Source organism: Orycteropus afer, unplaced genomic scaffold (assembly GCF_000298275.1).
Source record: "Orycteropus afer afer isolate SDZICR_OR568_19922 unplaced genomic scaffold, OryAfe1.0 scaffold00028, whole genome shotgun sequence".
Classification (NCBI taxonomy): Eukaryota; Metazoa; Chordata; class Mammalia; order Tubulidentata; family Orycteropodidae; genus Orycteropus; species Orycteropus afer.
In genome coordinates this window covers 11482753-11507620 of record NW_006921615.1, presented here as the reverse complement: position 1 = coordinate 11507620, position 24868 = coordinate 11482753, and positions in this window count along the sequence as shown.

Genomic DNA, 24868 nt, shown 5'->3' with positions numbered 1-24868 from the left:
TACAAAATAAGCATAACAGTATTTCTATGAGGATTGTTGTGATTATTGAATCAGCAAAGCCACAGAAAATGTGGAAAACAGTTCATGAAACATTATAAGAAAAAAATGTTATCTATTTGTATTCTAATGGACATCCTAGTGGACGTGTAAGCATGTTCTCATATTAGATATGGAGATCAGTGAAGTGCCCATCAATTTCATATGTATTGCTACCTATAGTCAGCAACAGTCTCAATGAAAGGGAATAAGAAGAGAAGCAAGAAGCAGTGAGGTTCTCCAAAAATGATTGGAATACCTAGTCAAAGGAGAAGTAAGGTCCTGCTTCTATTAAGCAGCGAATGTAAAGATGTTTGTGGTTTACCACACAGTGGATATGAAGGCAGAGGTAGGATTTTAAAAGTCTCATCACTTACTTTTCTTTTTTCATTACTAATATTTATGTAGAGTTTTATTATTAAAGACAGATATTTGCAGATATTCCATCATTTAATCCTTACAACAATCCTGTGGAGTTAAAGTAGGGTGAGTAGTAGTATTTGGAGATGAGGAAACCAAGTTTTAAAGAAGATAAATAATTGCTAGCTGTTGAGAGGCAGTGAGGGGATTTGAGAGCAAATCTTCTAGTTTTAAATCCTATGTTCCTTGTAGCATAGTGCCTAAGGCACTTGACTGCTAACCAGAAGGCTGGAGGTTCAACCCCACCAGCTACTCCTCAGAAGAAAGATGGGGCAACCTACTTCCATAGTGATACTGCCTGGGAAACCCAAGGAGGGGTCGCTATGAGTCGGGGCCGACTAGACGGCACATAACAACAACAACAACAGGCTCCTTTCAGTACACTTATATATGATAGCAGCCACTCCTTGGAAGGAAGACTGGGCAGTCTACTTCCATAGAGATACCGCCTCAGAAACCCAAGGTGTTGCTATGAGTTGCATCTGACTCGATGGCTATAAATTTGGTTTGGTTCATGTGAGTGTGTGTGTGTGTGTATGATAGCAATGGTAATATTTCAGATCCACTTCAATACCACCTTAGGTAGTTTTACAGTAGTATTTAAAGCATGGCATAATCCCACAGATGGTACCATAGAGCATGGCGTTGCAGTGATCCTCAGGAATGTCGCACCTCAGTGAACTGAAATTCCCCAACCAGTCACTGCAGCTGCATCCTCTCCAAGAAAGTCTGTATCTCAGCCCTGGGTTAGGGGCACGATGGGCTCTCATACATTGATCCTTCCTTCTTTAGGTAATCTGCCTGAGCCCTAGAGATAGGTCTTCTCCCTGTATCTGCTTTTCTTATATTCCCTGGAATTCTCTATACCCCTGAATAGTCAATCCCCCATTACTCCAGTCCTCTATTATATATATTTTCCTTCATTCGAATGTTCCCTGTTTAAAATAATGAGTGGTTTCTGTCTCCTGATTGGATCTTGACTGTTAAGACAAAGGCCCAACACAGATTTTCTTCTTCCAGTATTCATGGTTGAACTGTATTTCTTGTTTCCTCTGTGTACCGGTAATACTTTGCTAACATCTATTGTGCAACTTAAGGGAAACTTGTTAATATTATAATTAATACTATCATTATTATTTATAATGACAATCTTACCCACTATTAATAATTACTCCTTGTGACAAATAAGACTTATTCTTTATTATTTATTTATTAGAAATAAATAGACAGTATCTATTTGTCTTATTTTTTTTTCCCCACGCCCTATCAACCCTAGGCACATAACATAGAGCTCCATTTGTAAGGCTATCCTTAATCCATACGATAAACAAGTTGTTCCAAAATGTGTATATGTCAAAATGGCCAAACTGATAGTATCTTTCAAATCTAAACATACCAGTTCTAGTATCTGGACAAAAATATGCTTAATCATTCTGACTTCATACATCTGTTTCTGTATAGTAAGTGCCATCTTTTCATAATACAGAAATCAAGAAACATTTGCACATACAAATCCATTCCATGCTTGATTGAGGATATTAAATGAAATGTTGCCAATTGACCACTGGGAAATGTTTGATTGCCCTGTGAATTCATCTGACCCTGACACAAATGCACAGGGGGAAATTTAATAAAATTTACTGTGAAAGCAGAAATTCACCAGTTAAATAAAAGTTTCAAGGAACCTGGAAAAGAAAAAAATGTTGCTGGCCAAAGAGAAGTTAGTTGTTTAGGAACTAACATCTGGGTTATGCCAGATTTCCTGAGTGATTTTCTTTCCGGGAAATTCTTAGGCTTAATTTGAACAGAAACATTTCCATCTTTGCAGAGAGGAACTCTAAATTTCAAAGAAGTGGCTCTTATAGTGTAAACATAGCTTTTTCTCCATTCAACAACTTGTTGAAGGATTACAAAACAAAAACAAATAAAAAAAACATTGCTGTGGAGTTGAGTAGACTAATAACAACCCTATGGTAGAGAGTAGAACTGCCCTGTATGGTCTCCAAGGCTGTAATATTTACAGAAGCAGACTGCCACATTCTTCTGCCATGGAGTATCTGGTGTGTTCAAACCTCTGACATTTTGGTTAGCAGATGAGTATTTAACCAAGGTGCCACCAGGACTTCTTGTGGAAGAGTTGTTGTTGTTAGGTGCCATCGAGTCAGCTCCTACTACTCATAGTGACCCTGTGTATGACAGAACGAAACACCATCCAGTCTTGTGCCAGCCTCACAATCCTTGCTACACCTGAACCCATTGTTGCAGCCACTGTGTCAATCCATCTCATTGAGGACCTTCCTCTCTTTTGCCAACCCCCCACTTTACCAAGCATGATATCCTTCTCCAGGGAATAGTCCCTTTTGACTAAAGTAGGTGAGCTGAAGTCTGGCTATTCATGCTTCCAAGGAGCATTACGGCAAAACTGTTCATTCTTCTGGCAGTCCATTGTACTTGGAGTATTCTTTGCCATCACCACAACTCAAAAGCATCCACCCTTCTTTGTTCTTCTTTATTCATTGTCCAGCTTTCATATGCATATGAGGCTATTGAAAATACCATGGCTTGGGTTAGGGACACCTTAGTCTTCAAAGAGACACCTTTGCTCTTCAGAACTTTAAAGAGATCTTTTGCAGCATATTTGCCTAGTGTGATACATTGTCTGGTGTCTTGACTGCTACTCCCATGGGCGTTGATTATGCAAACAAGTAATATGAAATCTTTGATAACTTCGATTTTTCTTCATTTATTGTGATGCTGCTTATTGGTCCAGTGTGAGATTTTAATTTTCTTTCTGTTGAGGTGTAATCCATACTGCAAACTATAGTCTTTAATCTTCATCAGTAAGTGCTTTATGTCATCCTCACTTTCAGCAAGCAAAGTTGTGTTGTCTGCATATCATAGGTTGTTAGTGTGTCTTCCTCCAATCCTGATGCCACGCTCTTCTTTATATAGTCCAGTTTCTTGGATTATTTGCTCAGCATACACATTGAATAAGTATGGTGAAAGGATACAACCCTGACACATTCCCTTCCTGATTTTAAACCATCTAGTAACCCCTTGTTCTGTTTGAATGACAGCCTTCCGGTCTATGTATAGGTTCCTCATGAGCACAAATACGTGTTCTGGAATTCCCATTCTTCTCAATATTATCCATAATTTGTTAGATACTTTAAATATTTTCTCCTTATTTATGGAAGAAATAAAGAAATAGAAAATTGAACATACTGATGATTTCAAAAGTTATCTTGAATCATATTTAGAAACTGTTTATTGAAGTTCCATGGGTTCTAAGAGATGAAAATAAAAAAATAAGGTGTGCTTTCTTTTTTTAGTGTGATTTTTGATCCTGACTGACAGTCACATATTCACCCTACCCATTTTATGGCCATGTGAAAGCTTCCTTGTACTTTAAATTTTTACCTTAAATTTGCATAATTTCATGTTTATAGGAGCTCTGATGGCCTAGCGCCTAAGGCAATGACTGTTAACTAGAAGACTGGTGGTTCAAACCCACCAGCCACTCCTCTGAAGGAAGGTTGGGCAATCTACTTCCGTAGTGATACCACCTCAGAAACCCAAGGAGGGGTTGCTATGAGTCAGATCTGACTAGACAGCAGTGAGTTTGGTTTTTGGTTTTATACACTATATAAATGCACCCCATATCTGTAGAGTAGGGATCTTAATATCCATGCATCTAAAATGAAAGTATCCTATAGTCAGGCACCAGTTGATAGATTGACAAATGCCTTTGAGACCTGTCTTCCCATCCACCTCCGCCCCTCTTCCTAGCATATTCTGGTAGATTTTTGGTTTCCTGAGATCAGTAAAGAGAGTTCTGGTAGCACAGTGTGTAAGTGGTCGACTGCAAACAAAAAAGTCAGAGATTCAAACCCATCAGCCACTCCAGTGGAGAAAGACATAGCAGTGTGCTTCTGTCAAGAAACCCTATGGGGCAATTTTACTCTGTCCTACAGGATCTCTGAGTCAAAATCAACTCAACGGCAGTGGGTAGGAGATCAGTAACTGTATTTCAATCATCTCTTATCCTCCACATAAGCACAGCATATGTCACATTGTAGGTATTCAGTAAATTGTGTTTGGCTGGTTGCCACAATCATTCATAGCTCTGAATTTATCTTAACAGTCTGAGACCAGGGCATCTTTCAGGAAATGGAGAAAAGTGTCAAAACTTAAAACAACAAATTGAATCATTTGTTCTCATCAACTTCATCTTTATCATAATGAATTCTTTCATTAACCCTTTTTCCAGAGAAAACGTTATCAAGTTTTGAATAGCATGAACATCCACAGAGTAGGGTTATACCACTGAGCTAGAAGTCATCTTTGAAGGCATGTAGTTCTTTTTTTTTTTTTTTTTCTTTTTTAAACTTTTTATTGTGATTTGGGTGAAATTTTACAAAACAGATTCCTAGTTCACACCAATTTTGTTTTGTGGCACTGGTTACATTCCCCAACAGTATAATAACTCTCCTCTCACTTCCTCCTTGTGTTACTCTTTCCCTGTGTCCTTTCCCATGTATTCCTGCCTCCCTCCCTATCTCCCTGTGCAAATGCTGCCCTTCTAATCTCCCAGGTAGATGGTTTTAAGGTGTACATCTCCCTGGTGTACGTATTCAGCTTATGTTGTTGCTGTTATGTGCTGTCAAGTCATCTCTGATTCATAGTGACCCCTCCTTGGGTTTCCAAGGCAGTATCACTACAGCAGTAGATTGCCCAATCTTCCAAGGAGTGGCTGGTGGGTTTGAACCACCAACCTTCTGGTTACAGTCAAGTGCCTTAGGCATTGTGCCACCAGAGCTCCCATTCAGCTTACAGGCCTGTCTTTTGTTTGGCTGAGTTAAGCCATAGGAGTAAATTGTATTCCAGGCCAGAAGGGGAACTCGGGATGAAGGCATGTAGTTCTTTCGGGGATATACCTTCTTTATATCTGGCTTGAACTTCTGTCAATGTCTATTTCATAATATTTTTCTCCTGATACATCAGCTCATATTTTCCAAGTAGAACTCATTTATTACATCCCACCTATTAGTCAATTCTCTTTGGGCTTTAGAAGAATTATTATTTTGCCTTATTCCTGATTGGTATCTTTAGCATCTCTTTCTCACTTATCATCTGAAACTGTTATTAATATTTTGCTTCCAATCACTCTTAGATGATTTGAGGAGACATTGTATTCAAACACATCTCACACCAATCTTTGCAGTCCATTTGGACTTAACCTCCTCACTTGAAATGGTGTCATTTATCATTTTTATTTGTCTGAAATTCTTCAATTCTAGACTCATGAAGCAATGCTCATATCTAAACAAATGTGAACTCCACATGCCTCATAAATTCAAGGCATCATACCCTCCTTATGTTACAATAATAAAATAACTTCTCCATGATACACCTCCCCATGCTCTTCTCGCCCCTGACACCATTAAATTCTTATCTATTTATTTGGAAACACTAATTCCACAACCCCTTGTTTTCTGCTAGGACTTCAGCAGGCTGTTTGGAATTCCTTTTTTTTTTTTTTTTTTTCTTAAATTGCAGAATAATATAAATGGCAGGTTTCCTTTGTTTCTCTTTTATATATAAGTTTGAAGTTGGACTTATGAATTATCACTCTTTAATTTTTGAATACCAAAAGGAAAATTGTTTGCATTTTTTTTCTGAGTCCTCCAGTATATCACTTTCACAATCCTACAAAACTTTTCAAAAATAATTGCCAGTGCTTCAGTAACTTCATTAGCTAATCCCTTAACACCCTAGTGAATATGTCTTCCAGAGCTACAGAATGATATAATTCAGTAATCTGAGAAGAAATTGTGGTCAGATTCTTTTCAGCATCTCATACCTTATATTTTGCCTTCTTTACTCTTTTTCCAAGTTCTAGAATTTTCCCACTTTCTTTTCCACTGCTTTACACACAGATTTTTTTATAGTTTGATTTTTCTTTAAATGTGATGTGTTTTCTCAGGCTTTCAACTCTTATTTCTCCCAGTAATTAAGGAAACTGTCTCACCTTTTCAGCCCCTAAGGTGTTATCAGTGAAGAGGAATTTTTTTGACCTTGAAAACTTCTACTTTTTTGGTCATCAGTTTAAAATTTCCCTGATGTAAAGTGAAGTGGATTATTCATTTTTAATATCAGACCACGTGAATATCATATGCTTGCTCATCCAGTAATCTTTTAAATAATACTCAAGAAGTTATATTTTCTGGCCAGCATGCTTTTTAACCTTTCAAATCCACAGGTGTAAATTATTTTCAGCAATATTTGAGTAGGTAAAAAACATACATTGGTAAGAAGACACCCAAACTTATTATTATTAAACTTATTATTAACTGAAAAAAAAACCACATTTAAAAATCATGCTATTTTAATGTGTGTGTGTGTGTGTGTGTGTATATATATATAAAGTTAAAACTGATATGCACATTAGTTGTATAAATATAAATAAGGCAAACAAAATATATACACATTTTAAGTTGTGAATCTACCACACACTAAAATATACCTTTAATATTAACCTTCACTATAAAGTTCATTTCAAAATTCTGCTTTTAATGTTTCTGTTGTCCAGTGTTTTTAAACTATATAAAAATAATGACTTATTCATGGAAATCATTTGCAGATGATATTAAATAATTCTTTTCTTTTGATATAAAAGTAACCTCAATAAACTGCTGTAACAACTAATTTAATAACTTGTATTTAAAACTTGGAAAATACAAAGGGATGATTGTTAACATTCAATGATTTATAAAAAATATGTACAATATTAAAAACCAGCATATACTTTAAATGGGTATAATCAGACCTGAAGCACCTGATCTCTAATAGAAATACAAATAGAATTCTAAATATGAGGAATTTATGGAGTTTTCATAAACTTGTTGTGGTAGTTAAGGTTGTGTGTCAACTTGGCTGGCCCATGGTTTTGAGTGGCTGGGCAGCTGGATGCTGTTATTCCCCATGATGAGACTGAGTGTAGTGTAATCAATTTCATGGTGGAATCTGCTGTGAGCAGCTAATTAGTTGCCTTCAGGATTTTGTCTGCTTCCAGTACCTAAGGAGACACTTTGCAAAAGGTCTTGAGCTTCTTGGCAAATGTGGACCCTGCATTTGCCTGAGTCATGAGTGGCCTGCCATGTTGCCTGCAGATCATGGGACAGTTTCTTATTTGAACTAGTGACCTGCCACATTGCTTATTAATCTTGGGATTATTCCATTTACTTATTGATCTTGGGTTTCTTAGCCTCATCAGCCAGCAGCTGCGTGTATCAGAAAAAGCCTCCAGCTGTAGTGGGCCTAGAACAGGAAGCAGAGCTGAAACACAAGGTCAAGGGGCCTTCACCCAGCTCCTAGAGCTTGTACTTTGAACCCGGACTTCTATCCTCCTAAACTGTAAGAGAATAATATCCCTGTTTGTTAAAGCCACACATTTGTGGTATTTCTGTTATAGCAGCACTAGAGAACCAAAATATTGCTATGTAACATTTAAAATTCTAAGTAACAGTACGAAACTAAAGTTGGACAACCTTATGTTGGAATTTTGTCATCACTATCTGTCTTTCCTTTTACCAGTTGGAGAAACTGGAGCCCATTCAGTATGGGTTATTATCCAACCATTTAATTTCCGATAGAAGAGAATTAGATCATATGATACTCATAATTAAAAAATTTAGCTCTGTTTATTTGTTAAATGTTTTAATTTTATAATGTGTGGCTTTTTTTCTGATATATTTTCATTTTAATAAGAGGTTTTAAGATATAAAGATTTAAACTGAAGAAATTTGTTCACCACTAATGACAATGATTTTGGTTGCTAAAAACCAGTTGCCATTGAGTTAATTTTGACTCATGGTGATCCCATGTATGTCAGAGCAGAACTATAATGTTTTCATGACTGTAACATTTTTCAAACAGATCACTAGACCTTTCTTCCAAGGTTCCTATGGGTAGACTAAGACCACCATTCTTTTGGTAGGTAGCCAAGCACTTAACAGTTGTGCCATCCAGGGACTCCTTTTGGATGCCGGAAGCGGCTTATTAATGTGGGCTTTTAAACATGCTGAGAACCATAAAGCTTCTATCCTGTCAAGAGGACACTAATAGTAACTTTCTAGAATGCACATATTATTAAGGAATTCTATGTGCCATTCAAAAAGGCACATTTAATGTAACTACTTAGTACTGTTCAACAATCAGTTGAGAAAAAAAAGTAAGGATAATTGTAATTGGCCCTGATAATAGATCCTCAGCACTTCAACCGTGCCAAGCTCTGAGACATCCATGATATGATTATTGCATTATTTCATTGAAATTTATGAAGCACAGAAAGTGTGTACTTGTTATTATTTATTAAGGAAACTGAGATTTCTTTCTTTCCCTTAGAAACCAGACATATTCATGAAGATAGAACTAAAAGTTTCCATCACAATTACTTTGTTGGAATTCCAGGGAAGCATAGGAATGTAGCATTCAAATATTTTTCTTTTTGTATTTAAAGAGCACTTACTGTGTGTATAGTACTACATGCTACAGTGCTGTGAGGAATACAGAGAAATTTAAGATAAGACCTCCCCTAAGGGATTTACATATTAAAGGAGACTGGAAAGTGAATAAAAGCATATAATCCAAGAAAAAGATGGCATAGGTATAAGAGAAATGAGTGAGGAACCAACTATCCTGACATGGGAACTGGACAAAGCATTACAGAGATAGGGATAATTGAGCCAAGCTTTGAAGACAGAGAGAGGAGTGCAAGTGGATGAAATTATTTCAGGTGAAAAGAAGCACAATGATAAAAAAAAAATACAGTATACACTTAAATAATGGAGTAAACGTTGGTACAGATGGTTAAGCATATAGCTATTAACTGAAAAGTTGTTGATTTGAGTCCCCCAGAATTGCCTTACAGGAAATGTCTGGCAATCTGCTTCTGAAAACCCAACCTTTGAAAACCCTGTGGGGTACAATTCTACTTTGATACACGTAGGGTCTCCATGAATCTGAATTTACTTGAAAGCAATTTTCTGTGTGTGTGTGTGTGGTTTGCTTTGGTTTAGAGAATAGTAAGTTACTTTCCTTAATTTGTGTGATTATCTTGTAGAAAATGATGGCTATAAAGATCAATCAGTAGATTGGGAAAATGTGATGGAGGAACTTGACCACCAGGCTAAGTAAGATTTAGTTAATTTGGCACTGAGGGGGCACACAATAACAGAAAGACCTTAAAATATGAGGATGTACCATTCATTATACACACACACACACACATATATGTGTGTGTGTTATAATTATTATATATATATTACATACATATATGTAACTATTGCCATTGAGTAGATTTCAACTCAGCAACCCTGTAAGACAGAGTAGTACTGCCCCACAGGGATTCCAAAGCTATAAAACTGTACAGAAGGAGACTGCCTCATCTTTCTCCTGTGGAATATCTTGTGGGTTCTGACAGCTTACCTTTTGGTTAACAGGCAAATGCCTTAACCAATGCACCACCAGAGCTCCTTTATAACATACAGTAAATAGTAATTTTACTGGACTAGGCAGCGTTTTGTTCTGTTGTACATAGGCTCTATATGAGTTGGAACCACTGGACGGCACCTAACAACAACAAACAGTAATTTTTAGGAGGCACTTATTCTTAAGTAGATGTATTTGGAGAGAGGAACTGATTTCTCAACAAGTATATCTAACCTAACCATCAAGCAGCTAATGCGCAAATTTTAATGCTCTCTCTTACTGCTCTTAGCAACTCTGTAAGATATGTATTATTGTTTGGTACCTGACAAGAATATATGTTTTAGTGAGATGTGTCAATGTGGGTACTGAGGAAGATCTTGAGTTAAACACTTTGTGAATGTCAAGGACATTCTCCAGCAGAGATAGCCTTATGCAGAATACTGAAATGCCACGTGCAAAATGCTGTGCTTTATAAAAAGGCCCCTTGGTGGTGGCACAAACAGTTTTCCTGAAGGTTGGTAGTCTGAACCCATCAAACTGTCACTGGGGGCCTTCCTCTGTCCAAGGTAAGCCCCATCAGGCTTTTCCCATCTACTGATGAAGAATGACCAGGAGAGGCTCAGACTTTCCACAAGTACAAAGCTTTGTTAAGGAAAAAGTAGCTTGCAAGCAGAGACAAAGAAGAACCAAGCAACACTAGCCTTTGTGTATACAGTATTGGAAGTAGTAGAGAGGCAGAGTTATGAAGATTAGGTGCAGGCACAGGAGGTAGCTCAAGATGGAATCCATCACAAATGCTGTTGGGTTTCCTTATCAAAACTTAGTCTGGGATGTCATGCATGCGCTGTTCCTGATGACACTGGTTCAGTTTCACAGGGACTCTTAATCATCGGTAGAAGGTCATGCTTTGGATAGTTTGATGCATCGTTCACATACCGAGAGGGTTAGATCAAACTGGTTGGCCTGCAAAACACCTAGAAAATATCTTACAAGCAACTGAGCCATTTTACAAGGAACTGAGTGGGTTGTTCTATTTTTACCGCACGTTTCAGGATGGGTTACAGCTAAGCTTGTTTTTAGCTTTGTAATGGGCTTTCATTTAACCCTTTGGGTCCTGCCATCGTCTATCTATCTCGCAACCTACCACAGAAGATAGGCCTTAATCTGTTTCCATTAGTATTACAGCCAAGAAAATGCTACGGTGCTTTACTTTGTAACATATGGGGTTGCCACGAGTCAGAATCAACTTTAAGGCACTTACCAGCAACAAGCATTCTTTATGGATAGAAGAGATTCTACTAACCCACTTGTCAGAAAAACAAGGGCTTTGGGTTATTTTTTAACAGCAGTGCTGATAGGATTGTGCCAACCAGTCATGCTCCATGACCTTGCCACTGGATTGCTTGATTAATTGTGAACACATGTTCACAGAGAAGTCAAACAAATATGAAGTGGAAAAGAAAAGCTAATGGGCTACAAAAGATTCTGAAACAACCTGCAAATTACTTCCTTGCTTCTTTTCCCTTTAAGTAATAATCACTTGTAATGATCAGGAATGTCTGCTTATCATTCAGATTGTGAAAATACAGGATTACACATTGTTTCTACTCATAAAGGCCTCCAGAATAGTCACCTTGGTTCAATGGGGCAAGTATTTTTCAACCACTATTTAATTTAGGAAAAACAGTTGTCAATTAAAATTTTGAGTTTTGGTAACAGTGCCCTAGAATTTTAACTTTGACATCAAACATAGTTAGGTTTTGATTCCTGAGGTACTGTTAACCTATTTGCTGTATAACTTGGAGCAGTAACTCAAATTCTTTACATCAAAATTTCCTCATCTGTAGAATGGGTAAATTGACAATGACACCTAGCTCATAAGTCCATGAAGCATAAAAGAAAGAATACATGTTAAAAGTACAATAAGAGCTCAACAGTGTTAACTCTAATTTTTGCTTTTTTGTAATATTTGAAGTTGTGGTAAACCAAAAACCAAACCTATTGCTGTTGAGTCTCTTCCAACTCATGGCAATTCCATGTGTTGCAGAATACAGCTGCACTGCATAGAGTTGTCAATGGCTGATTGTTAATAAGTAGATCACCAGGCCTTCCTTTCACTGTACCACTGGGTGGATTCAAACTGCTAAGCTTTCAGTTAGTAGTTGAGCACAAACCGTTTTGGTTACTGGGCACTATAACCAAACCTGTCATGTCAGTTCTGATTCATGACAACCCCATGTGTGTCAGTAGAACTGTGGTAGCTGTATATTACTTGAGGTAGTACTGGTAGTGCTATTGCTTTCTACTGCTGAGTGAAGTGAAAAGAACACGGATTTTGGAGTCATTTTGGAGATAGACAATCTTGAATTTTTATTCTACCTATGAACATACAGCTTTGTGCATATTTGAATATTTGTAGAGGAATTTGTAGTAAGGATTGTACTAGGAAATGTTTATCAAACACCAAGCAGTACTTGGAACAGAATAAAAACTAAAAGGTTGAAGGCAGGCATTTCAGAATTCCCAGACAAAGAAGTTGTTTCATATAGCGGGTAAGATGGAGGAATAGATGAGCTACACAGACCCTCTTCAGCAAAGAAAAGAGAAACCAATTGACAGAGATACAGAAGATAATCCTGGAGCCCTGAGCTTTGAAAGGAAGTATACAGAAGTGGATTAGGCACTAACTAGTGGAAAAACCTGAACGAAAACAGGGAGTACGGAAACAGAGCAGTGGACTGTCAGCTACTCTGATGGGACCAACACCCTGAATATTTCCAAGTGGTGTTGGGTCCTGAGAATTGACCTAAAGATCATCCCTGGTCACCAAGAGCTGCAGGGACGACTGTGCTTGTGGCCTATGACTAGTAGGGGAAACAGCAAGGAGGGAGAAAACCTGAGCTGCGGACTTTCAGCTGTCCAGAGGGTGCAGCCATTTTGATTATTTACAAGTGGGGGTCATTTTTTATATTTCAAGTGACCAAGGTCGCAACCATTTTGAATGTTTTCAAGGGCAGCCATTTTGGATATTTACAGTGACCGAAGGCATAGCCATTTTTAATCTTTACAAGTGGTGGCCATTTTGGATTTTAAAGTGACAACATTCTAATTGCGATTCCAGGGACCTAAGAATAGGCTCTGTTTGCCAAGGATAGCAGGGACATATGGGAGGCTGACAACAGGAAAGGAGGCAGGTGGTGAGTGTGTAAGTGCTGCCAACTAGCAAATAGAGGAGCACAGCACAGTACCCTGCTTACCTAGATAACATACAAACAAAACAAAGAAAATAAAAATCATGGGCAAGTCACTCCAACGTACAATCACCAATTAAATATTAACACTAAAATGTCACAATGTCCTTGGAGACAACAGAGCACCACAGTCCACACAAAGAAGCAAGCTAAAGCAGGAGAGAGAAGGGACTAGGATATAGACCAAAACATATCTCTGAGAAAGACACAACATTGGAACTGCCTGATAATGAATTCAAAAGAATTATATTTATGGATCTTCAATGAATTGAGGGATAGACCAAGGAAAACACTGACAAAATTGAAGAAGACAAAGAGAAAACTCTAGAACAATTTTGAAAGACAATGCAAGAACAAAATGACAAATAAAAAATTAGAAATTATACAAAATTTACACATATAAATCCAGAAGACTAATACTGAATTTTCAGAAGTAGATAACACACTGAACAGGAAAGGAGTAGAATTGAATCAGTGGAAAACTGAATTGGTGAGATTGAAGGCAAATACTTTAATACTTCTTTAGAAAGCAAACAATCAGAAAAAAGATCAAAACAAAATGAAGAAAGCCTAAGGTTCACATGGGATACCATCAAAAGAAATAACCTATGTGTAATTGGAATTCCAGAACAGGAAGAGACAAAACCACAGAAAAATTACCCAAGATTTGTTGGAAGAGAATTTTCCTAGTATGATGAAAGATGAGAATATATCCATTCAGGAAGTCCAATGAACCCTACACAGGATAGACCCCAAAAGAAAATGACTAAGACATATCATCAGCAAACTCACCAAAGCCAAAGACAAAGAAAGAATCCTGAAAGCAACACAGGGAAAACAAAAAGTTATTACAAGGGGCAACCAGTAAGACTAAGCTCAGATTTCTCAGCAGAAACCATCCAGGTGGCAAGACAATTGGGTGGTATATAAAAATCCCTGAAAGAGAAATATTTCCAACCAAGAATTATGTACCCAGCAAAATTGTCCCTCAAATATGATGATGAAATTAGGACATTTCCAGATAAGAAGAAATTGAGGGAATCTGTTAAAACCAGATCAACCTTACAAGAGATGCTAAAGGGAGTCCTTTGGACAGAGAAGAAACAACAGCAAACAACAACTGACCATTAACACACATGGTAACATAACCCAGAAACCAACGCAGCTATGGAAGCATCCAAAGTAAATAAGCCTGCAAGATTGTAAACAGGGAACCAGAGACATCAAATGACAAATGAGGACAACTACAAACCAAAAAGAGGGAAAAAATAGTGTAGTTACAGAACTTCTAAATGGTAGGGAAGTCAAGGCAACTACAAGATAGAATAGATAAACTCAGGAAGAAAACTATAAATCACAGTGTAACCTCAAAGAAAAATGATAAAGCTCCGCATCAAAATAAAAAGGAGGACCAGCACAAATATTTAGCAAATAAAGCTCTGGTAGCATAGTCCCTAAGGCACTTGACTGCTAACCAGAAAGCTGGTGGTTCAAACCCACCAGCCACTCCTCAGAAGGAAGGTTGGGCAATCTACTTCTGTAGTGATACTGCCTCAGAAACCCGAGAGGTTGCTATGAGTCGGGTTCAACTCGACAGCATATAACAAAAACAACAAAACAATAGCAATGAAAGAAGTAGTAACACGATTCATAAATAAAACAAGCTCAGCATAGAAAATTATATGGAACAAAGAAATCAACACCATGAAATAGCACGTAACAAAAATGACAACAACAAATTCATACTTGTTTGATAATTACATATCTGGCAAGGGACTTATCTCTAAGATTTATAGAAAATTCCAGTGCCTCAACAGCAAAGGGATTAACAATCCAATTGAAAAATTGGCAGAAGACATGAATAGACACTTCATCAAGGAGGATATTCAGGTGGCCCCAAATACATGAAGAGATGTTCACAAGCATTGGCCATCAGAGAGATGCAAATCAAAACAACAATAAGATACCATCTCACCCCAGCACTGATGGCAAGCTTCAACGAGACAGAAAATAACAAATGCTGGTGGGGATGTGGAGAGATTGGGACCCTCATACACTGCTAGAGGGACTGTGAAGTGATACAACCACTGTGGAAAGCAGTATGGCGATTCCTTAGAAAGCTGGAATTGGTGATACCATTTGACCTAGTGATCCCATTACTTGGTATATATCCTAGAAAGGTGAGAGCCAGGACGTGAACAGATATATGCACACCCATGTTCATTGCAGCACTATGTCCAATAGCAAAAAGATGGAAAAAACCTACATGCCCATCAGTGGAAAAGTGGATGACCAAACTATGGTACCTACACACAATGGAATGCTATGCAGCACTGAAGAATTATGTAAAGTCTGCAAATGTTGCATGACATGGATGAACTTGGAGGACATTATGCTGAGTGAAATAAGTCAATCACAGAAGGACAAATACAGTATTAGTTTGTTGTTGTAGAGGGTCAAAGAAAGGTTTATATATGGAGGAAAACTTTCTTTGTTGGTTGCCAGGGATGGGAGGGGAGGGGAGGGAAGGGAACACTGCCAAAAAAAAAAAAAAAAGGATTGAACCAGGATTGAACCATGTCACTTTAGTTTATTTCACTGTACACAAATTATATTTTAGTAAAATGCATTTAAAAAAAAAAAAAAAACCTTAAAGGTCAATCAATAAGTATGAGTTCCCTTTCCCTCCCTTCATCCAAGTTTAAGTATACCCAAATGGAGTGATTCTTAGAGAATATCTATAAAAGGATTTTTGTAAACAAAAAGTTCCCTTGATAATCCTAAGTGTGAAAGGAAAATTAAGAATATTTCATGTGTACTGTAACCCAATTCACCATATTACTGAGCCAGTTGTAAAAATCTAGTGGTACTTTATTCACCAAAATAATGTTAGCTTCAGAGAAAATGACATGAGAACAAATTTACAAGCCTGCAAGGTATGTCATGACCATAAAGTAAACAATAATAATAATAGTAATAATAATAAAACAATCTCAGTTCCATTAAGGGAAATAAAAGACAGTTTTCCTCATTGTTGTAATTTCTATTCTGACTCATAGTGACCCTCTAGGACAGAGTACAACTGCCCCATAGGGTTTCCAGGGCTGTAATATTTATGGAAGCAGACCACCATATCTTTCTCCTGTAGAGCAGCTAGCATTTTGAATAACAGCCAAGTGTTTAACCACTGTGCTACCAGTGCTCCTAAAAGACAAGTACATGCATGTAATTTGCAAATACAGATCATGATTGACTGAGAAAGTTTCAAGTCTAAAGCAATTAATACAATTTGACCCCCCCCCCATCCTGTCACTCCTTGGACTCTATGTTATCACTTCACAATATATAAAATATTTAACTGCTTGTTAAGAAAAGGTGGCAGCAGACATTTATTTTGTCCAGAATCAAAGATGTGGATAATGCTTTGTCTATGAATTGAGGACTTTAATGACTCATTGGGCGAAGAAACCTCACATTCACTTGTGCCCAATATACTTCTTAATTTGAGCATATCACTTATAACTTATACACTGTGATAAAAGCTGTCTTAGTGTTTTTCTGGTAGAAGTTGCTACCAGTATATAATTAAAACTTGGTGTTTTCCAAGATACATGTTTTATTCTTATGCATTTTCAATGCATACATTTATTCCTTAAAATATTTTATTTTCTAAAATTAAAAAAAATGAATTGCCTCACATTTCTGCTTTCATAGTAATTTTATGACTATTTATAATTACATATGTTATTTTATATCATAAGAGATTTTAATTTGAATTTAACTAATTAAAAAGTAATGATAACCTTCCATTAAAGACAAATAGTCAAGCTGAGATATGTCTCAAACAAGCTTGTGCCCCTCCTTTTTAGAGTGTCAGTTTCTCCATCAATAAAATGGGAACATTTTTTTTCCCAATATATTCTGTAGGAAAACTACTGTGACTCTTAATTTCTATAATTAAAATTCAAGATCATTTCTCTCTAAAATCATGGCTCTTTCACCTGCACCAGATAGTCACTTTTTTAAAGTCTTTGAACATATGTTTCTTTCATGAGGGGGACATATATTCACATTAAGGGAAACACTTAACACATGCTTTCAAATGGTTTCAGTTTATCTCCATCTCATTTAGATACACTACCCAGCAAAAGTACATTTACAGAGCCTAGATGGTACACCTTCATGACATATGAACGTGGAATGAAGCTAATCTGTTATATTTAACTAATAATTGATACTTCTCATTTTGGCAAACCACAATTGCATAGCATGGTAAATATATATTAATAAAAGTCTCCTCTGGTTTACTTTTTCCAGGTATATGATATGTACTTTCACATTCTAACATTGATTTATGCTTTGGTGAAAAAAAAAAAAAAAAGCCTGGAAAAAATGTGTGTTATTTTGGGACAGAAGAATGTTTTTGCTGACACCCAATAACCAACTCTCCACCAAGGCTATTGTGAATGCCTATGTTGGTATGAAGAAATAAGACATTGCATGGAGAATGGCTGCCTCGGTGAGTGACCTCTACCCCTAGCAAAATCTGCATCTATAAGAAATGAACTGCCATTATTTTAAGATCTAGATGTTTTGAATTCTTCATCAGTACCAGATAAACCATCCAATCCTGACTAATGACTGTGAGCATGAAGTATGTTGATCTATTTGTCCTAAAAGTAGCACTTTCAGTAGACAGGCACAGCCTCGATGTTTAAGCTTTGCAATAGAAAAGGTCAACCTTCATAATTTTGAGATCACTTACATAATTTTCCTCTTCGGGCAATACTCTGAGTAGTAGAAATATGAGGGAACATAAACTCATGATTAGATTTTCTCTTTTCTAAGTGGAAGGTCAAAGCTCATAATCCCATTATCAAAAGAGAAATACAAATAATGAGTGTCTCAAAGGACTCTAAATGGACAAGAGCTATTTTTCAATTACAATCTATTTTCCTTACATCCTGATAGTTAAAGTCTCTCCCAAATACTGAGAATTTCAGAGTGAGTTGCTCTACTTCCAAAGTCCTATTTCATTTCCAACATGCAAATAATATTTTCGTAAATGCAGTGAAGCTTCTCTGTTTTGTTACCATATCATATTAAAATAGTGATTACATTTTCTTTATATTGTGAAGTTGTGTTTGGAATATGCTGTCTTAAATTATAGACTGTGATATACTAAAAATTCTCATTTTGGGGCTCTGCTTAGCACCTCAAAGAGATTCTCCTGATAAGCTCAAATTAAGGTACAATGAGTGGACCCTGACTTTGTCAATACATATAAAACACCATGGGCCAGAAGTAATAAATCGTACTTTCAAAGAAGAGCCCCAAACGAAATGTCAAAAGGGCAGATGCTCTAATTTGCAAGTGTCATAGTACAGCTCTGACTTTGCCATTGAATTACTTCTTATCAAGGTAATTGAATGAACCCTCCTCGAGAGTTATTATAGCAAAAACTGATGTAATTATTTTAAAGCGTTCCTCTTTGACAATGATAAACCAGTTAGTTTTCATATAAAACGGAAAAATTCTCAATCTTTGTCAGTTTTTCACTCATGTCTAAGCCTTTCTTCCATCATGGATAACTATAGTTGATAACTCTTTATTTCCAGTTACATGTGTTTGAAATCTTAAGATGCATGCTTTTTTTTTTTTTTTTTTTAGTAAATTATGATTTGGATGAAAGTTTACAGAGCAAATTCACTTTCCATAGCAGCTCACATGCACTTTGTCTTATGACAGTGACTGCAATTTCCCACAATGCAACAGCTCCCCTCCCACTTCCTCCCCATAGTTACCTCTTCCCTGTGTCTTACCCACCCATGCATTCTTGCCCCACCCCCCAGGCTGTCTCCCTGTACATACACAGCCCTTCTATACTCCCATGATTGTTCTCTCCAAGGAGTGTATCTACCTAATGTAAATGTTCAGCTCTTAGGCCTGTCTTTTGTTTGGCTCAGAGCCACAGGAATGGGTTCAATTCCAGACCTGAAGGGCAGCTAGGGTTCATAGTCTCAGTGGTTGCATAAGGCTCTATCAGACCGGCAAAACCTATCCCTTTTTTTTTTTTTTTTTTAATGATTTTGAGTTTTGTTCCACATTGTTCTCCCACTCTATCCGGGATCTCCTACATAGATCTCTTTACGAGTGGTTGACAGTGGTATCCATGCACCATCTGGTTCTGGTCTCATAGTCGTATAGGCTGAGGATTGCATGGTATACCAGTCGCTTGGACTAATTGTTTCCATGTGTGTTTGACTTTTCTCATTCTTCTTTGCTCTAGACTAGGAGAGACCTATTGTTGCATCTAGATAGCCGCTTGCAAGCTTTTAAGATCCCAGTCACTACTCACCAAGTAGGATGTGGAACAATGTGTTAGTGTAGTACGTTATGCCAATTGAGCTTGATGTTCCCTGGGATTATGGTCCCAATTGCACAGGTCCAACTATTTGCTCCCTCTAGGTAAGTGGCTGTGGCCAAGAAGTGACTACGAACTTGTCCCTTGTCAGCTCTACTATATACTGGGGAATTCTTACAGAACATACAAATACCCTTGCAGAAACATTGTCTGCCAACCTTATACATGATCATGGGCACACTCCTCCCCCCTTCACAGACATGCCTAATAGTCAAGCTGGTCCACCCATCTATCCTCCCATATATCAATGTTTCCCTTAACTGACAACACAGTACTGTATGTGAAAAGGGGTTCATCTTTGTTGTCTGTACCTTCCATGCACCTCTCAATGACTTCTTTCTCAGTGCCACTGTGCTGATCACTCACATTTGGTACATTGCCCTTCTGTTCACCCAAATCAATACTTGTTTCTACCTGTCTCATAGTGTTCCCTCCCCTTCCCTCCCCTCCCACCCCTGGTAACCAGCAAAGAAAATTTCCTTCCATATATAAAGCTTTCCTTGACTTTTTACAATAATGGACTAATACAATATTTATCCTTCTGTGATTGACTTTTTCCACTCAGCATAATGTCCTCCAAATTCATCCATGTTATGTGGTGTTTTGCAAATTCTATGCTATTCTTTAGGGTTGCATAGTATTCCATTGTGTCTGTATACCATAGTTGGACTCCTAGGTTGTTTCCATCTTTTGGCTATTGTAAATAGTGCTGCAATGAACATGGTGCTCATATATCTGTTCTCTCACTCCTTTAGGATATATACCTACTAATGGAATGGCTTTGTCAAATAGTATTTCTAATTCAAACTTTTTAAGGAATCATCATACCGCTTTCTGCAGTAGTTGAATCATTTGACAGTCCCACCACAGTGTGTGAGAATCCAATCTCTCTGCATTCTAAGCAGTATTTCTTATTTTCTGTCTTGTTGAACTTTGCTACTAGTGCTGGGGCTAGATGGTATCTCATTGTTGTTTTGATTTGCATCTCTCTAACGGCTAATGAGGAGCTCTGGGAGCATAGTGCCTAAGGCACTTGACTGCTAACAAGAAGGCTGGTGGTTCAAACCCACCAGCCACTCCTCAGAAGGAAGATTGGGCAATCTACTTCCGTAATAATACTGCCTCGGCAACCCAAGGAGGGGTCGCTGTGAGTTGGGTTCGACTCAACAGCACATAACAACAACAACAACCGCTAATGATTGTGAACATTTCTTCATATGTTTATTGTCTGCCTGAATATCCTCTTTTGTGAAATGTCTATTCAGGTCTTCTGCCTATTTTTAAATTGGATTATTTGTCTTTTTGTTGTTGAGGTGTTAGAGTTTTCTATAAATTTTAGAGATAAGACCCTTGTCAGATATGTCATTGCTGAATATTTTTTCCCAGTCTGTAGGTTCTCTTTTGACTCTTTTGGACAACTCTTTGGAAGCACATAAAAATTTAATTTTTAGAAAGTTCCATTCATCTAGTTTCTCTTCTGCTCTTTGTGCATTTTCGGTTATGCTTGGTAGTTTATTTATGCCCTAGTTATTTAGGGACCCTAAATTTGCCCTGAGTTTTTCTTTGAGGAACTTTATAATTTTAGGTTTTACGTTGAAGTCTTTGATCCATCTGGAGTTCGTTTTTGTGTATGGTGTGAGGTATATATCTTGTTTCATTTTTCTGCAAATGGATCTCCAGTTTTGTCAGCACCATTTGTCAAACAGACAATCTCTTCCCCATTTAATGGATTTTGGCCCTTTATCAAAGATCAGCTGACCATAAGTTGATGGATCTATTTCTGGGTGAATAGAGAACTCTATTCCATTCATTGGTCTATGTGTCTTTCATTGTACCAATAGCAGGCAGTTTTGACTACTGTGGCTTTATAGTGGGTTTTAAGATCTGGCAGTGTGAGACCTCCACTTTGTTCTTCTTCAGTAGTGCTTTGCTTATCTGAGGTCTCTTTCCTTTCAATATAAAGTTATTGATTGGTTTTTCCGTGTCATTAAAGAATGTTGATGGGATCTGGATTGGGATCGCATTGAATGTATAGATTGCTTTGGGTAGAATTGACATTTTCACAATGTTCAATCTTCCTATCCACAAGCATGGGATGTTCTTCCATTTATGAAGATCTCTTATGGTTTCTTGAATTAGTCTTTTATAGTTTCCTTTGTACAGGTCTGTGTCCCTGGTAAGATTTTTTCCCAGGTATTTTATTTTTTGGTAGCTATTGTAAATGGTCTTGATTTTTTTATTTGTTTTTCAGCAATCTCTTTGCTGATGTAGAGGAATCCAATTGAGTTTTGTATGTTGATCTTATGTCCTGCCACAATGCTAAATCTTTCAATGAGTTCCAGTAGATTTTTTACTGAGTCTCTTGGGGTTTCTAGGCACAGGATCATATCATCAGCAAATAGGGATAGTTTGACTTCTTCCTTACCAATTTGGATGCCTTTGATTTCCCTTCCTTGCCTTATTGCCCTGAATAGGACTTCCAATACAATGTTAAACAGAAGCAGTGATAGAGGGCATCCTTGTCTGGTTCCTGTTCCCAAAGGGAATGGTTTCAGTCTCTGTCTATTGAGAATAATGTTTGGTGTGTGGGTTTTTTTTTTTTTTTTGCATATATGCCCTTTATTACTTTGAGGAGAGTCCCTTCTATTCCTATTTTGCTGAGAGTTTTGATCAGGAATGGGTGCTGGATGTTATCAATTGCCTTTTCTGCATTGATTGATATGATCATGTGGTTCTTTTCCTTTGTTTTATTTATGTGGTGGATGATGATGTTTGTTTTTCTAATGTTGAAACATACTTGCATACCTGATATGAACCCCAGTTGGTCATAATGAATGATTTTCTTGATATGTTGTTGGAGTCTACTGGCTAGGATTTAGTTGAAGATTTTTGCATCTGTATTGATGAGGGTTATTGGTCTGTTATTTTTCCTTTTTAGTGATGTCTTTGCCTGGTTTTGATATCAAGGTTATGCTTGCTTCATAAAATTAATTTGGGAGGATTCTATTCTTTTGTATGTTTTGGAATAGTTTGAATAGAATTGGTGTCAGTTCTTCTCTGAATGTTTGGTAGAATTCTCTGGTGAAACCATCTGGGCTAGGACTTTTTTTTGTTGGTAATTTTTTTAATCTGTTCAGTTTCTTCTTTTGTTATGGATCTGTTCAAATTTTCCACCCCAGTCTGTGTTAGTTTAGGTAAGTGTTATGTTTCTAGAAATCTGTCCATTTCTTCCACAGTCTCAAATTTGTTGAAGTACGGTTCTTCATAGTATTCTGATAATATCCTTTGTATTTCCATTGGTTCTGTTGTGATGTCATCCATTTCATTTCTTATTCATGTTATTTGTATTCTTGCCCTCTTTCCTTCGTTAAATGTTCGAGTGGTTTGTCAATTTTATTAATCTTTTAAAAAATCCAACTTCTGGTCTTCTTGATTTTTTTCAATTGTCTTTCTATTTTCTGTTTCATTGATTTCTGCTTAAATCTTGATTATTTCCTTTCTTCTGGTGACTGTTGGCTTTTCCATCTGTTTTTCTAATTGTTGGCATGTTGGTTTAAAGTGTTGATTTTGGCTCTTCTTTTTTGATGTGTGCATTTATTGCTATAAAGTGGCCTCTGATCATTGCTTTTGTTGTGTCCCAAAGATTTTGGTATGTTGTGTTCTCATTCTCATTTGATTCAAGGGATTTTTTCATTTCATTTTTTATTTTTTCTATTACCCAGTCATTCTTAAGGTAGGTGTTGCCCAGTTTCCATGTGTTTACTTTTTCTCCATTGATCTTCCTATTGTTGATTTCTAATTTAATAGCACTGTGATCTAAGAAGACACTTTGCAGTATTTCAGTGTTTTTAAATGTATTGAGACTTGCTTTGTGGCCTAACATATCCTGGAGAATGTTTCATGTGCACTGAAAAATAATGTATATTGTGCTGTTGTTGGGTGAAGTGCTCTGTAGATGTCTACAATGTCAAGTTGGTGGATGGTACTGTTTAGGTCTTCTGCATCTTTGTTGAGTTTCTTTCCAGTTGTTCTATATTTCATTGGAAGTGTATTAACATCTCCCACTATGACTGTGGAGTCATCTATTTGCCTTTTCAGTTCTACTAAAGTCTGGTTTATGTATTTTGGGGCTTTTTCATTGGGTCCATAGATATTTACTATGGTTATATCTTCTTGTTCAATTCATCCTTTAATCATTATATAGTGACCTTCCTTGTCTCATATGGTATTTTTTGTCTTAAAGTGAGTTTTATCAGAAATTAATGTTCTTTTTTGGTTGCCACTTGCTTGATATAACTTTTTCCAACCTTTGATTTTTAGTTTGTCTTTGTCTTTGTCTGTAAGGTGTGTCACCTATAGACAGCATATTGATGGGTTATATTTTCTTATCCAGTCTGCAACTCTCTGTCTCTAGAGTGGTGCATTTAATCCATTGACATTCAGTGTAATTATCGACAAATATGAGTTGGTGGCTGTCATTTTTTATGTGTTTTTTCATGGAATTGGTGATTTCTTCTATATAATTTTCTGTGCTGAGCTCATTATGATTATGAATCGTATTACCATTTCCTTTGTTGCTTTTGTTTTAATATTTGTTAAATATTTGTGCTTGTTGTCTTTTTCATTATGATGTGAAGGTTTATCATTTTTCTTTGAGGTTACCCTGTGATTTATCATTTTCTCCCTGAGTTTAGAACTGTCCATTCTATGTTGCAACTATTGATCTCCTCACCATTTAGAAGTTCTGTAACTACAATATTTTTTCCCCTTTTTTTGGGGTTTATAGTTGTCCTCATTAGCCAATTGATGTCTCTGGTTCCCTGTTTATAATCTTGTAAGTTTATTTTACTTTGGATACTTCCATAGCTATGTTGGTTTCAGGGTTATGTCATCTTGTGTATTAATGGTCAGCTGTTAGTATCTCTTGTAAGGTTGATCTAGTTTTAAGAAATTCCCTTAATTTCTGCTTATCTGGAAATGTCTTAATTTCACCAACCTATTTGAGGGACAATTTTGCTGGGTAAGTAATTCTTGGTTGGAATTTTTCTCTTTCAGTGTTTTATATATACCATCCCATTGTCTTCTTGCTTGCATGGTTTCTGCTAAGAAATCAGAACTTATTCTTATTAGTTGTCCTTTGTAAGTAACTTTTTGTTTTTCCCATGCTATTTTCAGGATTCTTTCTCTGTCTTTTGTTTTGATGCATTTGATGATGATATGTCTTGATGATTTTCTTTTGGAGTCT